We start from the raw sequence: 20,426 nt of genomic DNA, 5'->3' as shown, positions 1-20,426 counted from the left end.
CGTGCACACCAGACCAAGAACTAAATCTCCCACCACTATAAACACCTTATGGGACTTACCACCAGTACAAGGCCATTACCCATGTGGCCATTGCTCTGCGTGTCCAAAGACCCAGCCGACCAAAACCATCGACATAGGCACAGACACACCTTGGATTTTAAAAAGACACACCAACTGTAATACAGAAAGAGTCATCTACCTCATCACCTGCTCTTTGCGTTATGTAGGTATGACCACTCGGAAGATCAAGACACGCGTCAATGAACATAAGAGTACTATTAGGCGGAATAAACAAGCGACTAAACTTACTAACCACTTTTTGTCGCTGAGACACAAACCAGAAGATTTGAGATGGGTAGTCTTAGAACAACCTTTCATCCCCATACATGTGACGGACATCAAGAAATTTCTGTTCATCAAAGAACAGAAATGGGTGTTCAAACTTAAGAGTGATCATCTTGGCTTGAATGATGATATTCCGTGGTCATCCCTCTAAACCTTTGGGCACCTGTAATTGGTCCATATACAATAAGGCTACATTTGCCTTCCCTATAAGTCCAGTATTCCAGCTTTATGAGCCCCTCTATTCAAATTTGAAGGCGCGCCTTCAATCAAGACTGAGCGCCTTTAATATGAGACACCATAGATTATCAAGGCATTTTACTTTTTCGATGTCACGGTGTTTGAATTGATGTACCTGCCATTTAAGAATTCCTTGATTCTTAATCTTTCTGTCCTTTGTGACCCGATAATGCGGCGAGTTCCTCCCGTTTTTTTACCAATAAAATCACACAGACGGTGAACCGCGGCCGGTACTACATTTCCCAGCTATCCTGAAATACACGATATCACACGTGATATCTTGTACCTCGAAGCGCTCCGTAGTCACCCACACGGAAGTACGCTCACATAAACGTATATAGACACTCCTCCCGTCTGTCCGGTACCTCCCCTTCCAGCTCAGTTGTCAGAGCGGGGTACCGACGGACAGGTAGGTCTCTTCAACGCTCCCAGGTCTTCTACGTTTCTGTGTTATCCACCATAATGGCGCGAGCCTTTGACGGCACATTTACCATTTTCGTTGTTTTGTTTCATGTACTGTTGTGATTATCAGATGATTTTAAGTTAAATCACGGATATTGGTACTAAGCAGCGCTGAGCCTTAGCCTTCTTTATTTTTTTTTTTTTTGCGTCACAAAGTACATCAGGCGTTCTCGTCTGTGACTGGACGCCAATATGAACCAGTAGGTCCTTAGTGATTCTTCCTAACTGGATAAATATTTTACATCAAGTGCTAGTGGCTTAGCAAGTTACAGCCATTTCATTGTCAATCCCGAATTTCTCTACACTCGTATATTGTTTTATAGATCTTGATCCTGCCATGTTCCTACACTGTCTAGTCAAACACTCCCTTTTGAAGTTTTCCCCTCCCCCATTTTGGATCGAACTTCCCACGTCCTTTTGGGGTAATTTTGTTGTTTGATATTTCCATTTTCAGAGCGGTGCCTCAAGTCCTGAGCGGTTGCCAGGCGAGGCGAGGTGCGTACCCAAATCTCTCCGGGTAAGTGCACCTGCTGATTGTCGATATGACTGTCGCCTTGTAATACATCTTTGAGTATTGTCCTAATGTTGCTAGCATATTTTATGCAGCATAGTTCTGTGATTAACACTGATATTGTACAAGATTGAGTTGAGTTCTGTTTTCTTGTTCTTTATTTTTACTAGGTCTCTTTTCCCTGTAAAAGATTAACGGGAACGTACAGGAACAATCAGGTTGTATTGGGTACCAACCTAAAAACCTCTTTATTTATTTATATGTTACTTTTTTCACACTTTTTGCAGTAGCGTCAAACATGGTCCTGATGAGAGCTTGGACTCCCATGTCCAGTAGCCGAAACATGTAGACCGACAACTTGACAGTTATTTGTGAAGCTGTCTATGCACTGTTTTTAAAGTGGCCTCAAGACAGCACCAGAATAAAGTTTATAGTGTCTTGTTAGCCATTTTTAATAGCACCCTTCTCTTTTTCACTTTTTGCACTGCAAACCATCACCCCACCTTTGGCATCCACGCCTGGGACAACCGTGTAACCACCACAATCATCTAAGTGGTTGGCCTCTATGGTATTGTCCATAGTTCCCAGATGATGATAAGCCACCTTTGGTGGGTGATGAGAACTTTACTTTGTGGAAAGCCCTAGACGTTCACGGTATTTGTTTGCTTTGACTCTTTCTGTCATATCAGTGTTATCTGTCACTATGAACTTTAGACCCACAGTATTCTTTGTATAATGTCTGTTGATTTGGGGATTTATACTGATGTTGGTCTTTAAACATATCCCTTGGACCCTCCCTTCATTTGTAAGGTTCTTTTGTGTTGAGTAGAGAAACATACCCAGACTATTTCAGTTCAGATCCAATAAAACGTAGCACAAGAGCAGCAGAAAGGCAACAAAAAGCTCTGCGGCATTGAACATATCTCCTGAAGTTGTTAATCCGTCATCATTTAAGGCTGCAAGCTGACAGTCAATGTTAACCTAAACCCATCAGCTATCTACAATTACACAAAGCCATCAAACACTGTGGGATGCAAGCATTCTTCGACCACCAAAAAGTTAGCAGCTGAGATAACGGTACCAACGAGTGTGGAGAGAAAAGGCTGTGGGATTTAGTCACAGGAAACAGGATAATAGCAACTGAAGACAGGAAGGTGTGAAAATGGTAGACTAGAGATGATAATACGAAACAAGACCAAAACAGTGCCATTGGAAGGCATATCTCCCGGTTCCTGATGTGTGTCAGAAACCAAGCACTTGCCATAAAATACAAAGATGTATTTATTTATTTATTATAGCACCTTTATTCAAGGAACTTATCCAGGTTCTGGAAGCATCTCTACCTAGTTCCGGACAAACATGTTGAGCTTCAGTCATTACAGCACAGTATGGACAGCAACAAGATATGAAAGAAGCGGTCAGATGCCTACAACTGGTCCTTGCCGCTTTGCTACATGGTAGACACCTTCAAACACTTCCAGTCCTAGGCCTCTCCCAACTCAAATGTCATTACAGCGGTGAAATTCTGGAAGAGTGGACAGCCAACCCGTCTGACCATCATGGCGGCCCCAACCCGGTCCACCCTATACTTTGCCCAGCTGCTTTTTCAATTCACTCAGAACCTCAAAATACTATGTTGTGGAGGAAACAGGTACAGAGCGCCTCACAAAGCTGTATTTGATGCATTATCAGCTGTGTACTCTAAAATGCTGAGCGCTTGGAGGCAGGCCCGTTCTGCATGAGCTCTACTTAAACAAACACTAAAAGTTGGAGGGCGAGTTAAGCACGTAAGGCAACTGCCTTAGAGGCTTACATTAAGGCAGTATAAACAACACTGCTGATTTCCCTTAATTAATACGTCCTCAACTTCTTCCGCGTTACAAGACCTGGAAACGTGTTAACAAAGCTGTAACGTGACACTGAACTTTTAGTGAAATCCAAATCTCTTTCATTAAACGGGTTTATTAAGATCATATAAAACGGGGGGCGTGGCTTGTGCCCGAGGCAGATAGCGGCACTCCCGTGACTCGCTTGAGGTGCCAGGGCTTTCTGAGGGATTTTCTGGCTTCACCCGAGTCTTGAAGGTCGGCAAACTGCATAAATTAAGGTCGGAATGTAAGTGCCTCTAAATGGAAGTATTTTCGTCTTTTTTCTGGCAAGCTTTGACCTTTTATTAACCTTTCTGCTCACAGCTGAGGTATCTGTGACAGCTGCTTAACTGCCGCTCGCGGGCTGAGGGAGCCGTTTTCCTTTTGAGTGTTGCATTTTCACCGGCAGCATAGATTTATGGATGTTAACAAATTGAACCAACGTGGGAAGAACTCTAAATTTAAACTCTGCAGCGATTTATTGCCTCACTTTGCCTCGCAATGCCCCCTCTGTGAAACATATCGCTTCCTGACTAACTGAATGAAAACTGTCGCTTCAAAGCAGTCTGCACACTGAGGAGATTATTTTCATCGCGCTCTGAATTTCTTCAAAAGGAGCAATGTTTTGTTCATTTACTGGCCCCGTTTCACTGACTATGGATGTTTCACACTAGAAATTATATAGAAAAGTGAATTTGGACATTACTCTCATGTGCTTGTATTAACAGACTTTAGATAGGTTCCAGCAACCTTGTTTCTGTGTTGCTAATATGTGTATGTGCAAATATCTGCATTTCTTAGCTGTTTCTCTCAGAGCCTACAATGTTATATGAGTGTACCAGGAGATTCTTTATTTAAAGTGGCGCTCTTGGATATGGTATTAAGCTAAGCATGTGGTATGGTTTGCTTGGGCACAGACACGCTCTTGTAATGTATTGTGGCGACTTACATTTCATACATGTATATTCTTCCCTATAAGCATACAGATATCTCTTTTATATTTCACTTCATGCTTATTGGTAAATGTATGTTTTGATATTCTGTCATGCGCCAAATGCACTCAAATTCTGTTACAGTGTGCCTTGCACACTATTATTAGGTGGAATTGCACACTTACGTTATACCTTGCAGTTTTATATAACCTTTTCTGTATAGGTTTTAACTCTTCCCATTGCATGAGTAGGTTAAAAAAAGTATCTTCATTGCAAATATCTTCACATCGTAGACTTATTGTCCATTCAAAGTCACGTGCGAACTTCATTAAAATGGAGAACTTCCAAACATCAATGCCCAAAACAGCTGCTTCTTCGACTATGATTAATGGCTCCTCATCTCTTACTAAAGCAACAATTAAAAATGCCTTAAACAGAATCCACCTTCTCCACCGAAGCCTTCTTCGTCTGTCTCCATGGATCTTCTTCTGGAGGAAATTCGAGCTCTGTGACCATTTGTTGAGGAGACAAATTCTACAATACAAATCCTAACCGATGGTTGGGAAAAATTGGAAGAAAGAGTCACCAAGGTTGAACATAATGTTGAAACTCTCAGTGCATGTTACAACAAAGTAGACATCTGTCATTCCCAAATTACATCCTTGCAAAAACAGGTTGAAAACCTTGAAAATAGAAACAGACGCAACAACCTTCGCATTCATGGATTATCGGAAGGCGCGGAGGGATCAGATCCCATCTCCTTCTTTCAAAAATTTCTACCAACAGTACTAAATCTACCGGAGGGCACTACTCTCAATATACAACGCGCTCATAGACTGGGCCCACTGCATTCAACACCCTCAAGCACGAAAAGACCAAAAGGAGTTATATTGTATTTCCTAGAGTATACGGACCTCCTCAAAGTGCTTTCCGCAGTTAGGCTCCTGAAGCGTATTTCATTTTCAGGTCATCAACTGTTCTTCTCGCAAGACTATGCCAAATCCACAGCAGATAGACGCAAAGAATTCCTCGATATGCGTCCAGCGTTGCGTTCAATTGGAGCACGTTTTGGTTTGCTTCATCCTAGCTTGTTTAAAGTCACTCTCAACAATAACACCACGACTTATGAGGACCCAACAAAGCTGAAGAGTTTCCTCAATGCACAATGCCCAGAAAAGATGGATATTTCCAGCACTCGCTTTAAATAGCTTTTCTTCTGGAATATATTTGAATAGGGATTAAATCCTCAGTTTGCTGTTTTAATTATAGAAGTTTAGCATAGTTTTTGCCATGGTATAATGGTTTGTTTGTTCTCATTAACCTCTTCCATTTCAGGTTATGATCTTATAATGTGTGCTATCACAATATGTTGCTATTTGTCATGTTATGTTCCATTTTGTTCATATTAACCATCTTTTTCTTTTTCATTCTTTGTTTCCTTTGCTTCTTCTTATGCAGGACCTAACCTCATGTGCCTGACCTGTTAGTCTTGTATAATGTTTATGTCCCGAAGTCTTCCCTGCCTTACCTCGTGGAGTACGGGTGCACCATCGTTCCATATGGTCTCTCCCCCCACCCTTCCATTGTTTTGATCTTTATTCAGATATGAATCTTTTTCTCATATTCTCCTCTACAGTCTTCACCATCTCGTCTTCATTCTCTCTTCTTTCTTTCTATCACACATGTTTCTATCATGTGTCTCGTCTTTCAATCGTGTTTCTTTCTTTTCTTTACTTTTCTTACCCTTTCAGCTTCACTCAATTGGTTTTAAGTTTCAATATCTTCGTATTGAATATAAGGTTTACTTTAACGTTTTCTATTGCTCTCATTGTTGATGTTTTCACAAGTATCACCGTTTACAGTTCATAGGATTTTACAAGTTCACTTCAGTTTTTTTTACTTCTACTTCATATATGTTTCTGAAAATTGTCACTTGGAACGTCAAAGGCTTAAACGCCCCATTAAGCGACAAAAAGTCTTCTCCCACCTTTCTAAATTAGATGTTAACATTGCGTTATTTCAAGAATTGCATCTCACCGAATGCGAATCGTTTAAACTCTAGAGAAACTGGGTTGGTGAAGTCTTTTTCTCACCAGGGGATGGTAAACGGAATGGGGTTATAACTCTTTGTCACAAAGCACGGAATGCCAAACTTCTTTCTCAAGAATCTGACACAGAGGGCAGATAGATTCTCACTAACCTCCTGTTGGGGAAAGCCCCTCTGTCTCTGCTTAATATTTATGCCCCTACTAATGGAGATGCCACGTTTTGGTCTAGCATTTCTCAGTTATTGCTCAAACACCCATCAGAAAACTTTATTTTGGCAGGAGACTGTAACCAAGTGATGGACCCATTTATGGACAGAAACTCTAAAGTCTCCTTTATCCCAAACACATCACATAAAGTTTTCACACAAACTATTCAAATGAGGAACCTATTAGATTCATGGCGCCTCTGTAACCCGTCTTCAAGAGAATATTATTTTTTTCCCCCGCATCAAACACAATCTCAAATAGATCATATTTTTATTTGATGCAATATCTCACAATCCTTCGTTCTGCTGATATAGGCCCTATTCTTATCTCGGATCATGCACTCTTCTCCATTCAATTAGACATTTTAAACCAACCCACACTACCCAAGAAATGGCGCTTCAACGATTCCTTACTTCTTGACCCTAATTTTAATTCATCTTTTGTTTCTTTCGCTCAAGAGTTTTTTCATATTAATTCAACGAATGATGTCCCCTTTCAAACAGTCTGGGACGCCTTTAAAGCCACGGCCCGAGATTTCATCATTAGATTTGTATCCAATAAACGAAAGGTTTCTCGCATACTACATAACACACTTCTTGGTAAGATCACAAAACTTGAACACTCCTTCCATACCTCCAAGTCGAAAGGTTCTCTTAAAGATCTCATCAGTGCAAAAATTGCCTTTAATGAACCCACCACTGAACAGGCCTCCCTTTACTTACTGAAATCCTCAGCGAAGTATTATGATGGACAAAACAAATCGGGCAAACTCCTAGCCAACTGCCTAAAGATTAAACAACAGAAGCTCCATATTGATTCCATTATGGACGAAAACCAAGTGCCGAAACTCAAAGACTCTGAGATACTCCAAGAGTTCGTACCTTTCTATCAGTCCCTCTACACACCGGAACACACACCCTTGAATACAGACATATCCCAATATTTTTCCACCTTTCAAAAACACACTAACCCCCAATTGGATTTGGCTTACTTGGAAGCTGACCTTACACAAACAGAATTGTTCAATGCTTTGAAAACTCTTAAAAATGATAAGGCTCCATGCCCATACGGCTTCACAGTGAAATTTTACTCACATTTCGCTCAGTTATTACTCCCACACTTGCACTCCCTTCTTTCCTCCTTCATCACATCTCGTAACTCTACTGGCTCCTTTTCCGAAGCCTTGATCTGTCTTATTCCGAAGGCAGATAAGGATCTACGTTATTGTAAGAATTATAGACCCATATCTTTAGTTAATGTAGATTATAAAATCTTCTCGAAAGCGCTCGCCCTCAGATTAGAACCACATCTTCCCATGCTGCTAGGAAAGGAACAATCAGGTTTTGTCAAAGGTTGCAATATCACTGTTGCGCTTATTTTTTGACATTTTATCTAAATCATTACATTACTCGGATTCTTTGGCAGCAATCGCATTAGACGCGGAGAAGGCTTTCAATAGGGTATACTTGTCTTTCATCTTTCACGCTCTTAAATGGTTTGGGTTCGGACTGAAAATCACCTACTTCACTCTGATCCTAAGGCTGCCATTTCCACCAATGGCCCTATCTCCCCCTATTTCAATCTTCAACGTGGAGTACGTCAAGGATGCCCCTTCTCCCCTTTTCTCTATAATTTAGCCTTAGAACCTTTCCTATCAAGAATTCGTCAGAATCACTTAATCACAGGTTTTGTTTCAGACCCTCAACAAGTTAAATTAGCAGCATATGCCGACGACATTTTAGTTTTTCTTTCCCAACCACAATCTTCACTTACAACTTTCCTGGGGGAGGTGGAGACCTACGGATTGGTTTCTGGCTATAAACTGAATAGAGAAAAATGCGAGATACTACCCCTAACTAAATACACCTTTAAGGATGATTTTAAAACCAGTAACTTCACCTGGAGTCCTAAACTTATAAAATATCTTGGCATCTGGTTCTCTCCCTCTATAAAGACATCTATCTCCTTAAACATAGACAAATGTTCTGCCAAACTTAAAACACTGATCGCAAATTGGCATCCCCTTCATTTCTCTTGGTGGGGCCTCCTTGACACAATCAAAATGATGCTAACTCCGATAATCTTGTATATCCTTTCCAACATTCCACTACCCATTCCACCTTCTTCTCCCTCCCAACCCCTCTTCCTTTGGCATAATCTTCTGCTCATAACCCCCAAAGCATCCACCATCTATTCCCATTTAATGGCATCCCCTGAGCTCCGAGATAAGACTAAAGTGGAACTTTTGGGGGAATCAGATTTGGGAACAAATTGGCATATTTCTTTTTGGAACAGAATTTGGACGAAACTTAGGAAATCATCTAGAGCGGCCAGTACAACACCTACACTTTTCTTTATTTATAACCAATTATTTTTCACACCTGTATATTTAAACAAAATACACAACACAAATCTTAATACTTGTTGGACATGTTCCAGGTTGAGGCTGATCTTCATCACATGTTATTCACCCGTTCACATGTTTCTATATTCTGGAAACAAGTTTGGCATCAAATCAACACTATTTTTCACACCACAATTCCCCTCTTCCCCACAAACATTTTCCTAGGCAGCTTAATACCGGACTGGGAAAGGGGTCAATCCCAATTACTGCTTATTGATTTATTAATAGCTGTAGCTTTTCAGCAGATATCAAAGAACTGGTAAGACTCCTCTAAACTGTCTTATTTAGCTTGGTATGCTGTATGTCACAACCACCGCCTTGATACAGCACTTGTCCATCCTATCTCTCTTGTTACAAAACGAATAAGCCTCTGGGACCCTTTCACACAATTTCTAGGGGATACTGGAAAGAATACTTCTTTACCCGACCTCTCACCACAAGAAGTCGCCAAGCCGCCTTGACTTCCTATTGTTTGTTTACAGTTATGCTTAATTTATCATTCCTATAATGTCTTTTAAGATTATGTATTTTTGACGTGTATTGTTACTTATGTTTCTTGTGAACTTATGACCATATTCATATCCTCCTCTATATTATCGTTTTATTATTCTAATGAGTATAGTATATCATTATTACTTTTTATTATACCTTTTTGCACTTATGCATTACACATGATTGCTTGTACGAAGTATTGTTTTTTATGTGATCATATTAATATTTTTCAATAAACCTTTTCTTGAACTTAAAAGATCGTATAAGACAGTTTTGCAGCGCCATTGAGCAAACTTACCACATTAGAAATACAAGAAACGCTATTACTATGGTAATTGTGAAAAGTGAAAGGGTGGAGCGTGTCTCTAAACAAAAAAGTACATAGTTCCGTGACAGTTTGATGAATCCCGCAAGGGCAAATACAGGCAGACAGCAAGTGGTTAAAATGCAATGCAGCTAAGGATGGACACGGGGCTCGAGGACCTAATGCTATTCTGACAGGACTATAATATTTTACTACATGTGGGGTTTCATGTTACTCAACCCCACAACCCCCACTTCTGCTTTCAAAAACAGAAGGGTACAAGTTTGATATACATATATCGACATTCCCTTAATTGCCGTTTGTTGAGTGAGACCAAAGGGAATGTTGACAGTTGTTTAATTGGAATGTGAAGTGCCAAAGGGGGAGTGACAAAGTAAGAGGAGTTGCATCTTAGTTACCGGAAGCCACCTTAGCTGTAGAAGCCTCTGTTTCCACCACACTCATAGTCTCAGTACTTCAGAAGGAGTGAACCACAAGTATGTAGAAGTGTGCTTATTTTGTTCGTATTGTGGCCTTTACGTAACACTACATTCCTCATTGTGGGATGCAAGGGCCAAGCCTGAGAGTCAACCAGAGCAAGTCATGCTTGCATCCCTTTGGTCAAAGACAGATGGACCCCAGGCTTACATGTAGCGGGGCTCGGATACCCTGGCAGCCGGACACGTTTGGCTATCTTGGGATCAGGGTTTACAATACATGGGAGGATCTCCTGGGGGGCAACATGAGTAGAGCAATCACCGCGCTGCGATAACAGATGACTTGCTGGTGGCAGGTCGTATTGCGTTAATAAAAATAGTGGTGCACCCTAGGCTGTTATACCATTTTGCGATTTGCCTATCTATGTAGTCCTATCCCAGTTTCGAAAGCTAGACTCGTTATGATGGGACTTCATATGAAACGGTGGTCGATGCTGGGTGGCACTCGCGAAGGTTTGCCTCCCAGTCTACGGGGGAGGCCTAGCGGTCCCCAGCATGGAATAGTACTACTTAGCATTGCAGCTGCAATGGTTAGCGAAATGGCTGGCAGGCCTGCAACTCTGAGAAACAGTGGGTCTGGAGCTCCCCTGGACTGAGGAGGACATCATGCGAGTGTTTCACCCTTGTGCTTGTACCCGGTTGCCAGAGTAACTAATTCTCCAGGTGACATTTTTAAAGCTTGTGAACGCTTTATTCTTTGCGAGGGAATCTGTGGGGTGATTTGCTATCTGCTCAGGGGGGACTTCACTCACTTCCTGGTCTTGCCGGTCAGCCATAGAGAGGCGCCATTTTTGTAGTGCGCTCTCTAGTCTTTCTGGCTGCCGGCCTACAAAGATGCACGCGGGGCGGACGCGCATGCCTTGAGGGGTTTTACTGCTCTATACTCGCTTGCAACCTCTGTGCTGTGCTATCTGTGAAACAAAACTTCGTTTCCTTTTTTGACAATGTTTTTAATCAATTGTAAAATCTAATGTAATACCTTTCTGTCAGATCGTATCCCGCTTGTTTTATTGCTGGGTGAAAGGGTGGTATTTTTAAAGCTTGTGAACGCTTTATTCTTTGCGAGGGAATCTGTGGGGTGATTTGCTATCTGCTTCAGGGGGGACTTCACTCACTTCCTGGTCTTGCCGGTCAGCCATAGAGAGGCGTCATTTTTGTAATGCGCTCTCTAGTCTTTCTGGCTGCCGGCCTACAAAGATGCACGCGGGGCGGACGCGCAGCGGACGAGCACAGCGGGCGCGCCGCTGGCGCGCCGAAGGCGCGCCTAAGGCAAGCCCGTCTGTGCCCGTCCGCGCCTCGGATGCGCCCTGCGCCCGTTACTCTGCTCTTCCAATGGGGGGCGTTCGTGCTGCGCTGACCTATGGTAGGGACAAGCTACTGAGTCTCAATGTGACTTTAGGTCTTTCACACTCTCAGTTTGATATGTTGAATGCTCAGAAGCATGTTTGTGCTGTTTGTGGCTTCTGTCTCCCGGCTATCTCTCCTGATGCCTCATGTTTGTTAGGTCAACGGCATAAACGGGATATTGTTCCATCCATCTCTGCCGCCCTAATTAATGTACGGTCTCTAAAAAAACATCACGCCGACATCTTCGACCTGCTCTCCGACCACCCTGTTGACCTTCTGTTCCTTACGGAAACCTGGCTCGATTCCAACTCTGACCCCTATGTTACTCTGGCTATCCCGGAGGGCTTTAAAGTGGCTAGGGCCGACCGTTCTGAAGGCAGGGGTGGCGGTGTAGCGGTTGTTTTTAGAGACAAATGGGAATTTATTAGGGGCGAAACCCATGCTTGGGGCACTGGTGAAGCGCTGGATTTCAGTATTAGGTTCTCCCCCCATTTTCTACTTGGTGGGGCGCTGGTCTATCGTCCCCCTGGCTCTGCCCATGCTACCATTCAGAAATGGGGAGATGAGCTTACTGCAAGGGCGCTTCGCTTTTCCCAGTTCCTGTTCCTTGGTGACTTGAATTTACACCTGGATCAAGGGTCATCTACCGAGGCTTGTGCCTTTAAAGAGATTCTTCAGATGACTCAACTGTCTCAATGGGTTATCCACCCTACGCACCAGGGTGGCCACATCCTTGACCCGATCTGTTCTAATTTTAACATCCTAGTTGAGGATCCTCTTCCCCTTGTGTGGTCAGACCACTTTATCACTTTTTTTTCCTGGAAGGCTGGCCAGCCCCATGCTGCTGATTCTACTTCACGGAAACCAGCCTTTAAGAAGGTTGACCCCGTTTCTTTGGCTGGGGCCCTGGCGGCCTCCAGGCCTTACCTCATTAATAATCTCGAGGGGAGTCTTGCTGGCTTTTCCAACTGGCTGGACAAGTCCATGACCTTGCTGGCTATTCCTACCTCCTCTCGGCCCTCGAGAGTTGCGCCTTCAAAACCATGGTTTTCGGCTGAGTTGCGCACGCTTAAACACAGTTGTAAAAAACTGGAACGGACCTGGCGCCGTCAGGACTACTGTCCTCTGGCTAAGGCCGCTCTGAGGATTAAGCAAAAGATCTATTACGCCGCCATTTCTCAGGCTAAAAAGCAATATTTCACCGAGCGTATTGAACAGGCCTGTAATAACTCGAAGGAGATCTTTCATATAGTCCAGAGTTTTACATCCCCTGTCGCTCTCAACTGTTCGGGCCCGGCCACGATTGACTGGTGCAATACCCTTTCCTGCTTTTTCTCGGATAAAATCCGTATGATACAGCAGTCCTTGCCTGTGTGTTCAGCTTTCCAGGCGGAAGATGGATTGATTGCACCCTCTCAGGGCGCTCCAATACACGCTCTGTCGGTCTTCTCTCCTGTCGACATGGCTAGTACTCTGAAATTACTTAAGGGCCTCAAGTCCGGTTCACCTTCGGATTTATGCCCTGCCAGACTGCTGGCCGCGGTCGCGGAGATCATCAACCCTGAGGTGAATGCTATTATTAACCTTTCCCTTGGGGAGGCTTGTGTTCCGCCGGAGTGGAAACAGGCAAAAATTCTTCCATTACTGAAGAAACCGTCCCTTGACCCCACGCTGCCCGGCAATTATCACCCTATCTCCCTTCTCCCTTGCCTTGCTAAGGTATGTGAGAAGGTAGTGACCCGACAACTTTCCGAATTCGTGGAAAGATCTGAGGCCTTGCACCCAGCCCAGTCTGGGTTTCGGGCATCCTATAGCACAGAGTCAGCGCTAGTGGAGATCTCAGAGGCAATTAGGGACTGCTTAGATGCTGGTGGCAGAGCAGCTCTGGTAATGCTTGATCTGTCAGCAGCATTTGACACGGTGCCTCATGCCAGACTGCTCTCCCGCCTCTCTGAGATTGGGGTTTCTGGCTTGGCCCTCGCTTGGCTGAGGTCTTTTCTGGAGGGTCGTACCCAACAGGTTTGGGTGCCACCGGCCGCCTCTTCTCGGCAGGAGGTCCCCACAGGTGTCCCCCAAGGTTCGTCCCTTAGCCCCCTCCTTTTTAACATCTATGTTACTCCTCTGGTCTTTTTGGCCGAGAAGTTGGGGGCTAAGGTGATAGCCTATGCGGATGACACACAGCTTCTTTTTACCTGGGCCAAGGGGGAAGACTCCGTCTTGCCTGTGCAGAAGTGTCTGTCTTCGGTATTTGGTTGGCTTGCTAGAGCCCAACTCAAGTGCAACGAAGACAAATCAGAGATCCTTCTGTATGGTAACTTCCCCTTGGACTTCAGACGTGAGATCTGTCCCCCGGGTCTTCCTCCTCCTCCCTCTAATGGTAACTCCGTTAAAAATCTTGGAGTTTGGTTTGAGGATAACCTGTCGTTCTCGGCCCAGGTGAAGAAGGTCTCGGGTGGCTGTTTTGGCCTTCTTAAGGTTCTTAGGGGTTTTCTTCCTCTTCTCCCTAGAACTGCCAAGGAAACGGTTGTTCGAGCACTGCTACTCTCCCGCCTGGACTATGCCAATGCCCTGTATGTGGGCTTACCTGGCTACTCCATGTACAAACTACAAGTGATCCAAAATGCAGCCGCAAGGCTCCTCCTTGGAATCGCCAGAAGTAGCAGCGTCCGCGCTCATCTCCGTGCCCTGCATTGGCTGCCCATGGCCGAAAGGGTTAAGTTTAAAGCATTGGTCATTGCCCACAAAGCCCTTCACAACCTGGGTCCCATCTATCTGCAGAGGCGGTTTTCCTTTTATGTCCCGACCAGAGCTCTCCGCTCTTCAGCCCTCCTGCTGGCCAAGGTTCCACGTTTCTCCCGGTCCAGGATCGGGGGCAGCTCGCTCGCGGTCAAAGCTGCCGCGGCCTGGAATGCTCTCCCTTTCTTCTTGCGCAACACTAAGGACCCACTTTGTTTTAAACGTCTCCTTAAAACCCATCTGTTTCCATAGACTCTCACTTTAGTTCTCCTCAATTGGCTTCGCGCTGGGACACTCCTTGGAGTAACTATCGCGCGTTATAAATCTATCTAACATAACATAACATAACATAACATATAGAGTATATCGCAGATGTCTCTACATGACTTGTAGGATAATGCCCTATGCACCAACCCTCCCTCTACTGTGGACACCCAGAGAGATGAGCTCAAGAACTGTAGATGAATTATCGACCTGGCTGCCGTTGAGAGTGCAGACACTACGTGATCTCTATCATGAAGGGGTACTCATCCCATTTGAGGAATTGGTAAACACATATGGGGTACCGCCTGGCCAATTTTTACTATACTACACAGTGCTGGCCACGTTTAGAAATTGCTGGGGGGACATGAACACCGAACACCCCACACACTTAACGGTGCAGTATCTCCATTTTATGTTTAGGGGCAGACACTCAGGACCCTCAGGACATACATGGCGACATCAATGATTTTGGTCAGGCAACGTTGGGAAAAAGACAGAGGGAGGCTATTCACTGACAAGGAATGGTCGGAGGTACTGCTCAGCCCCGCACACATCCCCAGTGATTCACGCTTTTGACTTATACAACATTACATCATTCAAATGGCCTACCTTCCCCTGGGGAAGATTAACAGGATATATGGGCGAGAGGATGGGGCTTGCCCACGATGCAATCACGTTGGTGCCGATCTAATACATAAGGTATGGGCCTCCCCTTCCTCGCATACTTATTGCCATTGCATATGCAAAACTGTGATGGTAATAACAGGCCGCCAACTGGACCACACCTGGGAGGAATGCATACTGCATCTCTATGCCAGGAGCAAGAAATTAAGGGCAACATCTCACTTCCTAGATCTGGGCATGATAACCGCAAAACGCATGATAACAAAGCGGTGGAAAAGGCCGGAGCTGCCATCGATAGTGGCATGGTGTCAGTCTCTAATGGCTTGGGCTAGAGCACAAGCCTCTCCACTCCACATAGAAGATATTCGAGGGCTCCACAAAGTCCTGTTAAGACCACTGGGACACCATGCTGTAGGAATTACACATGACACTGGAGGGAGATGCGGATGTTTCAACTGCTCCCCCTGATGGAGATCTTGTGCCGGGGGGAATACGCAGCGAGAAGGCCCTAGTGGGGAAAATGAGTCTGGGGGATAGCCCTGGCTCCTCAGTCGCAAGAGCTGGAGAAACGGTAGGGGCCTAACAGAGCTGTGGTAGGAGGGATCCAGTAGGGCCGGTTAGTTCAAACACACTTCTCCCGCTCACACGAATGCGCTCCCAACTTGTAATCCGCATACGCCAATTGCAGCGCGCCCCTCTATCCACAAACATTGCAAACTATTTCCTGCACTGCACATGAAACATAGGGGTACAACCTGGAAACTCCACAGGCCATAAGGAGCACTTCCCACGACCGCCACACTTTTGGCATAAAGCCATGGGTGACTTAAGGGTGACAGCGTAGCAGAGAAGCTCTGCATTAGCTAGAGATGTCATCATATTAAAATGCTCAGAAGTTGTTCTTTTTCTTCCCCCCTTTGTTTTTTGTACTATAAGAGTTAATCGGATTTTATAATCAATTGTAACTCAGCCATAGCATTGAAAGGGATAGTGACATATGTCGGACATAGCCTCTAATCGATGTGACTTCTCGCTGGACAGTAATTGCACCCAAATAATACTGCTTATACTGTTCTCCTTTGCATTATGTAATATGTATGCTACTGTACTTGTATTGCAGTAAAATTAAACCCAATAAACAGATGGTTCAAAAAGAAAATGTGGGATGCAAAGGCACAGTCTTTGACGGGTATCACCACACCGTGGGGTAGCTTGGTTGGCAAAGAGAACTGTATTTGTTGCATTCTTTGTTGGGCGTGTTTCGGTGTTGTTGTGCATTAGTGATGAGAGGGAAGGGTGCTTTTATGTTGTCTTGGGGTCCCTGCCTAGCAGTGGGACGGAGGAGGACGCCTTGGATATAAAAGCACAAGCTACAACTGTAATTAGCTGCTGGGCCTAATCTCCTCTGCAGGTCCTGTGCTATATTTCATGGTTTCTATTTTGCTAGAAGCAGAAGAAAGGGGCCAGGATCAACCGTGGTGGTGTGTTACAGGTGGCCTCTTAGCGTCAGGGGCTGCTGGGCTAAATCATAAAGGCAGCTTTTCATCACCAACACAGAGGGGCAGCGCTGTGCTGAGTCTGCAGACACCACAAAAACGAGGGGAATCGAGAAGGCTCAGCAATTGATATGAGAACTTGCATAAGGCAGAGATGCTTCAGAATGCATAAAATGATGCCAAAGTGGGTGAATGGAAGTTGCTGACATCAGCTGTAGCCATGAGCCTTTTTAAAGGCAAGCAGACCAAGCTCTGCATGAGCGCCAAGAGGACAAGCAACTGGTGAACACTGTGCACCATAAATACCACATAACATAACAATCAGAGCTCTATCCACTCACCTAACAATCATAAAAGGGTTAGCGAACCCCTCCGCCCCGTGGCAGCGGGACTGGTAAACCTGGACCCTGGACTCACTGGGTTTAGGAGCTTTCATTAAGATACATCCGAAGGATTTTGCGAGTAAAGAAAATAAAGAGAACAACATCCACTGGATCATGCCTTGGGGATGCAACCTCCCACAAGCACGTTTCAAATTAAAAGATAAGCATCTCCCCGCTTCTACTTACAGGAGCTCTCAGCACAGGAATAGAAAGGTGAAAAGTTCTCAAGGCACGAATGAAAACACGGGGCAGAGCAGATACAAGCTGGGTCTCTACTTCATGTTTATTCAGGTCAGTGCCTCGGACAACCGGCCGCGAGGACACCCTTCACCAGCTGCCCCAACTCTCAACCCTAACACTCCACCCAGGGCACAAGTCCTAAACAAGCATTTGCAATGCAATAGGTATCGCATTATAACAGTTTGAGCTGTTGGCATTGCTAATAATAATGCAACACTAGAAGCTCCAAGATTTAGTAATGTGAGACCTATTGCATTGCAATTGTTTTTTTTTTATATAGCACGAACTTGAGTGAAAGGTGTGTATTTATGTTGCATTGAGTACAGTGTAATTATGTGGCATTGTGTGGAGTGTATTTATGTTGCATTAAGTAGAGAGTAATTACGTGGCGTGCAATTATGTATTACTGAGTGGTATGTGGAGTGTATTTATGTTGTACTGAATACAGTGTAATTATGTGATGTGTGATTATGTGGTACTGAGTGGTATTATGTTGAGTGTAGTTATGTACTCTATTCAATGCAACATAAATACACACCTTTCACTGAATAAAAGGAAAGACAGCCATTAGCTGAGCGAGAGCATGAACAAGGTTCACAAAGAAAGGGTGGGGGGGGAGGGGAACACTGCGTTTGTGCTCAGAGGGTGAGGGGGGGCTTCTAATGTGAGCCAGAAGGTGGAAAGCAATAGAGCATGAAAGCGACTGACTTTGAAGCTTGGATGTGAGCACGCTTAAGAAAGAAAAGGTAGCCATCAGCTGAGCAATAAAGAACATATTTAGTATTTCAGCTGGAAGAGAAAAGTATGCATATCTCGGACAGCAGGAAATAGGAGCCTTTAGTAATTAACTCCACAGCTGTGCATTAGGGAAACAGAACTGTTAGTTTATGTTAACGACGGAGTCTGAAAGCTTGAAAGAATGCTTAAAGGAGCATTTCGGTGGCTTATATCACAACAGCTCTCAACCCCCCCCTAACATCAAACAAACACACATATATACATATATTCTAGAAAGTTTATTGTTTTCAACTGTAAACGATTCAGAACGGGCCAAATATAACTTTTTTTTGTTGTTTCATTTCTACACTCTCGTTTATACTCTGCTGAAAAGCAGAAAACACAGGGAAATGTGAAGAAAAAGTGTGCTCATTATAAATTCTTTATTCTTATATTTAAATGATGTGCACACCAGCGGAGAAAGGGCAGTGAATAGTGCCCAAAAATGCAGACTTCTGCAGCACAAGGTAAAGAAAAAGCGAGTTAAAATTGTGTTTTTTTTTTTTAAATTAGGCTTTATTATCGAACTTTTTCCTCCAAACTCCCGTTCATGCTTTGAGGATGCAACCAGAGAATGGCAGTGGAAGCCACTATAATTTCAACATGGCCAAGGTTGCGGTCTTGTCGCTTGTTGCATAATATGCAGCTTAAGAAGTTGGGACACTTAAAGCAGCCGAGCGCACAGCAGCATGATGGCTCTAAACGTCGCGAAAGCAAGAGGGGAGGCCCCTCTTCCTGCTTCTGTGTACTGAAAACAAAAAAGTAAACAGACCCATGCGCACTTGCATACTTACGAGGCACTGTGGAAAATATCCAGAAACTGAGCGCAATTACACGCAGGGCATAAAGGTGCCACAAAACAGCATCTTTTAATACAGATGCGGTCTTCTTTAAACTTGGCACACAACCACCACTCGTACGCAATCGTTAACTCCACATGAGCCGACTGGGCGAAAAAAGACCGCAATATGCAGTCACGTATATATTAGGCTGCTACGGCCCCTATAAAGCAATACTGGGAAGAAAGAGGACAGGGCACCCAGGTAAATAAAACAAGCATTGGCCGCGCGGCAGTAAAAGTAATGCCGCGTGGCCGTGAAAGCGAAAGTCATCGCGATCACTCTGAAAGCGAAAATGATCGCGATGACGCGCTAAAGCACGCTAGGGATGCGCGCGCAGCAGCGCGCGCTTGTGCGCGTGACAGTAAGCTGGTGGCCGCTTTGGTAGCACTTTTAAAAGCAGCTACTAAATGTCTCGGCCAGACCAGCGCATGCGCTGGATCAGGCGAGACCTAAAAAAGAAGTGGGGAGGCTGACCAAGTTGCAGGGAGTATGCAAGTGACATCATGACGCGTGCCAACACAGCACATGACGTTACGACACGTGAGATCTCACATGCCATCACAGGAAGTGGCCTCACTGGAATACTCTGCATTCGGATGAGTAGCACTATAAAAGAAATAAAATAGCGCTATATATATTGTTATTCGTGTAAATACTGGGACAGACCATCCCATCTGGCATTCTTACAGTGCGTGCACTTATATACAGGGACTGAAAAAAGTAACAAACATGCATCTCTTAAGTGTCTGTGAAGAGATAACAAGCTGTGTGCTTTTATTTCCTCTCCTGTGCATTTGCATTTAAGTGAGAGGTTCCAGGCCGCCTCCCGTCTGATAATTGATCAACAGGAGGCCTGACGGCCCCTTAACTTCTTCCTTTATCTTTGGCGAAGCTGAAGGTGTAAAAAAAAAAACAATAACTCAGGGTCGGCTTTAGGGCAGTGCGACTGGTGCGGCCACACTGGACGCTGACCTGTGGAGGGAGGCGCTGTGAGCTCAGGGGGGTGCTGTGTTTAGCAATATTTTATGATAGGAGTGATGAGGGGCACTTTTGCAGGTGGTAGGGAGAGACTTCGAGATGGTGGTCATGGGACATGGGGCGCCAAAAATGATTGTCGCACCGAGCACCACCATCGTTAAAGCCGGCCCTGCCCTAACTGCCTGCACGTTGCTGCTGAGAATAAAAAGCAGACAACGTGCTGGAGCTGCTGAACGTGTCCCAGTGTCTGAAAATGACACTGGGACAAGTTCAACTTATTTCTGCGGGGCCCAACTTCTTGGCAGGGGGGACGACGTCCACCCTGTGAAAAGAGTGGGTGGACTCCGTGTACCCGTGTATACCCCCGACTCGTGCCCTGACTCCACCTCTGACCGCTCCCGGAACAGGGAATCCTGATGGCGGCTTCCATGT

General features: G+C 44.6%; 1 long non-coding RNA gene across 1 annotated transcript in view; it reads right to left on the bottom strand.

Annotated features, from left to right (window-relative positions):
• The window catches only part of LOC146854945 (uncharacterized), a 32,164-nt gene extending 14,950 nt beyond the window's left edge, over positions 1-17,214 (bottom strand). Inside the window, exon 1 of the long non-coding RNA XR_014980769.1 lies at positions 17,116-17,214. This is a non-coding gene — a long non-coding RNA (uncharacterized LOC146854945). The remainder of the gene's footprint in view (positions 1-17,115) is intronic.
• Between the last annotated feature and the right edge of the window lie 3,212 nt (positions 17,215-20,426).

Source organism: Triturus cristatus, chromosome 4_1 (assembly GCF_964204655.1).
Source record: "Triturus cristatus chromosome 4_1, aTriCri1.1, whole genome shotgun sequence".
Classification (NCBI taxonomy): domain Eukaryota; kingdom Metazoa; phylum Chordata; class Amphibia; order Caudata; family Salamandridae; genus Triturus; species Triturus cristatus.
Note: the sequence above shows the minus strand (reverse complement) of the source record. Positions and strands in the feature narration are given on the sequence as shown.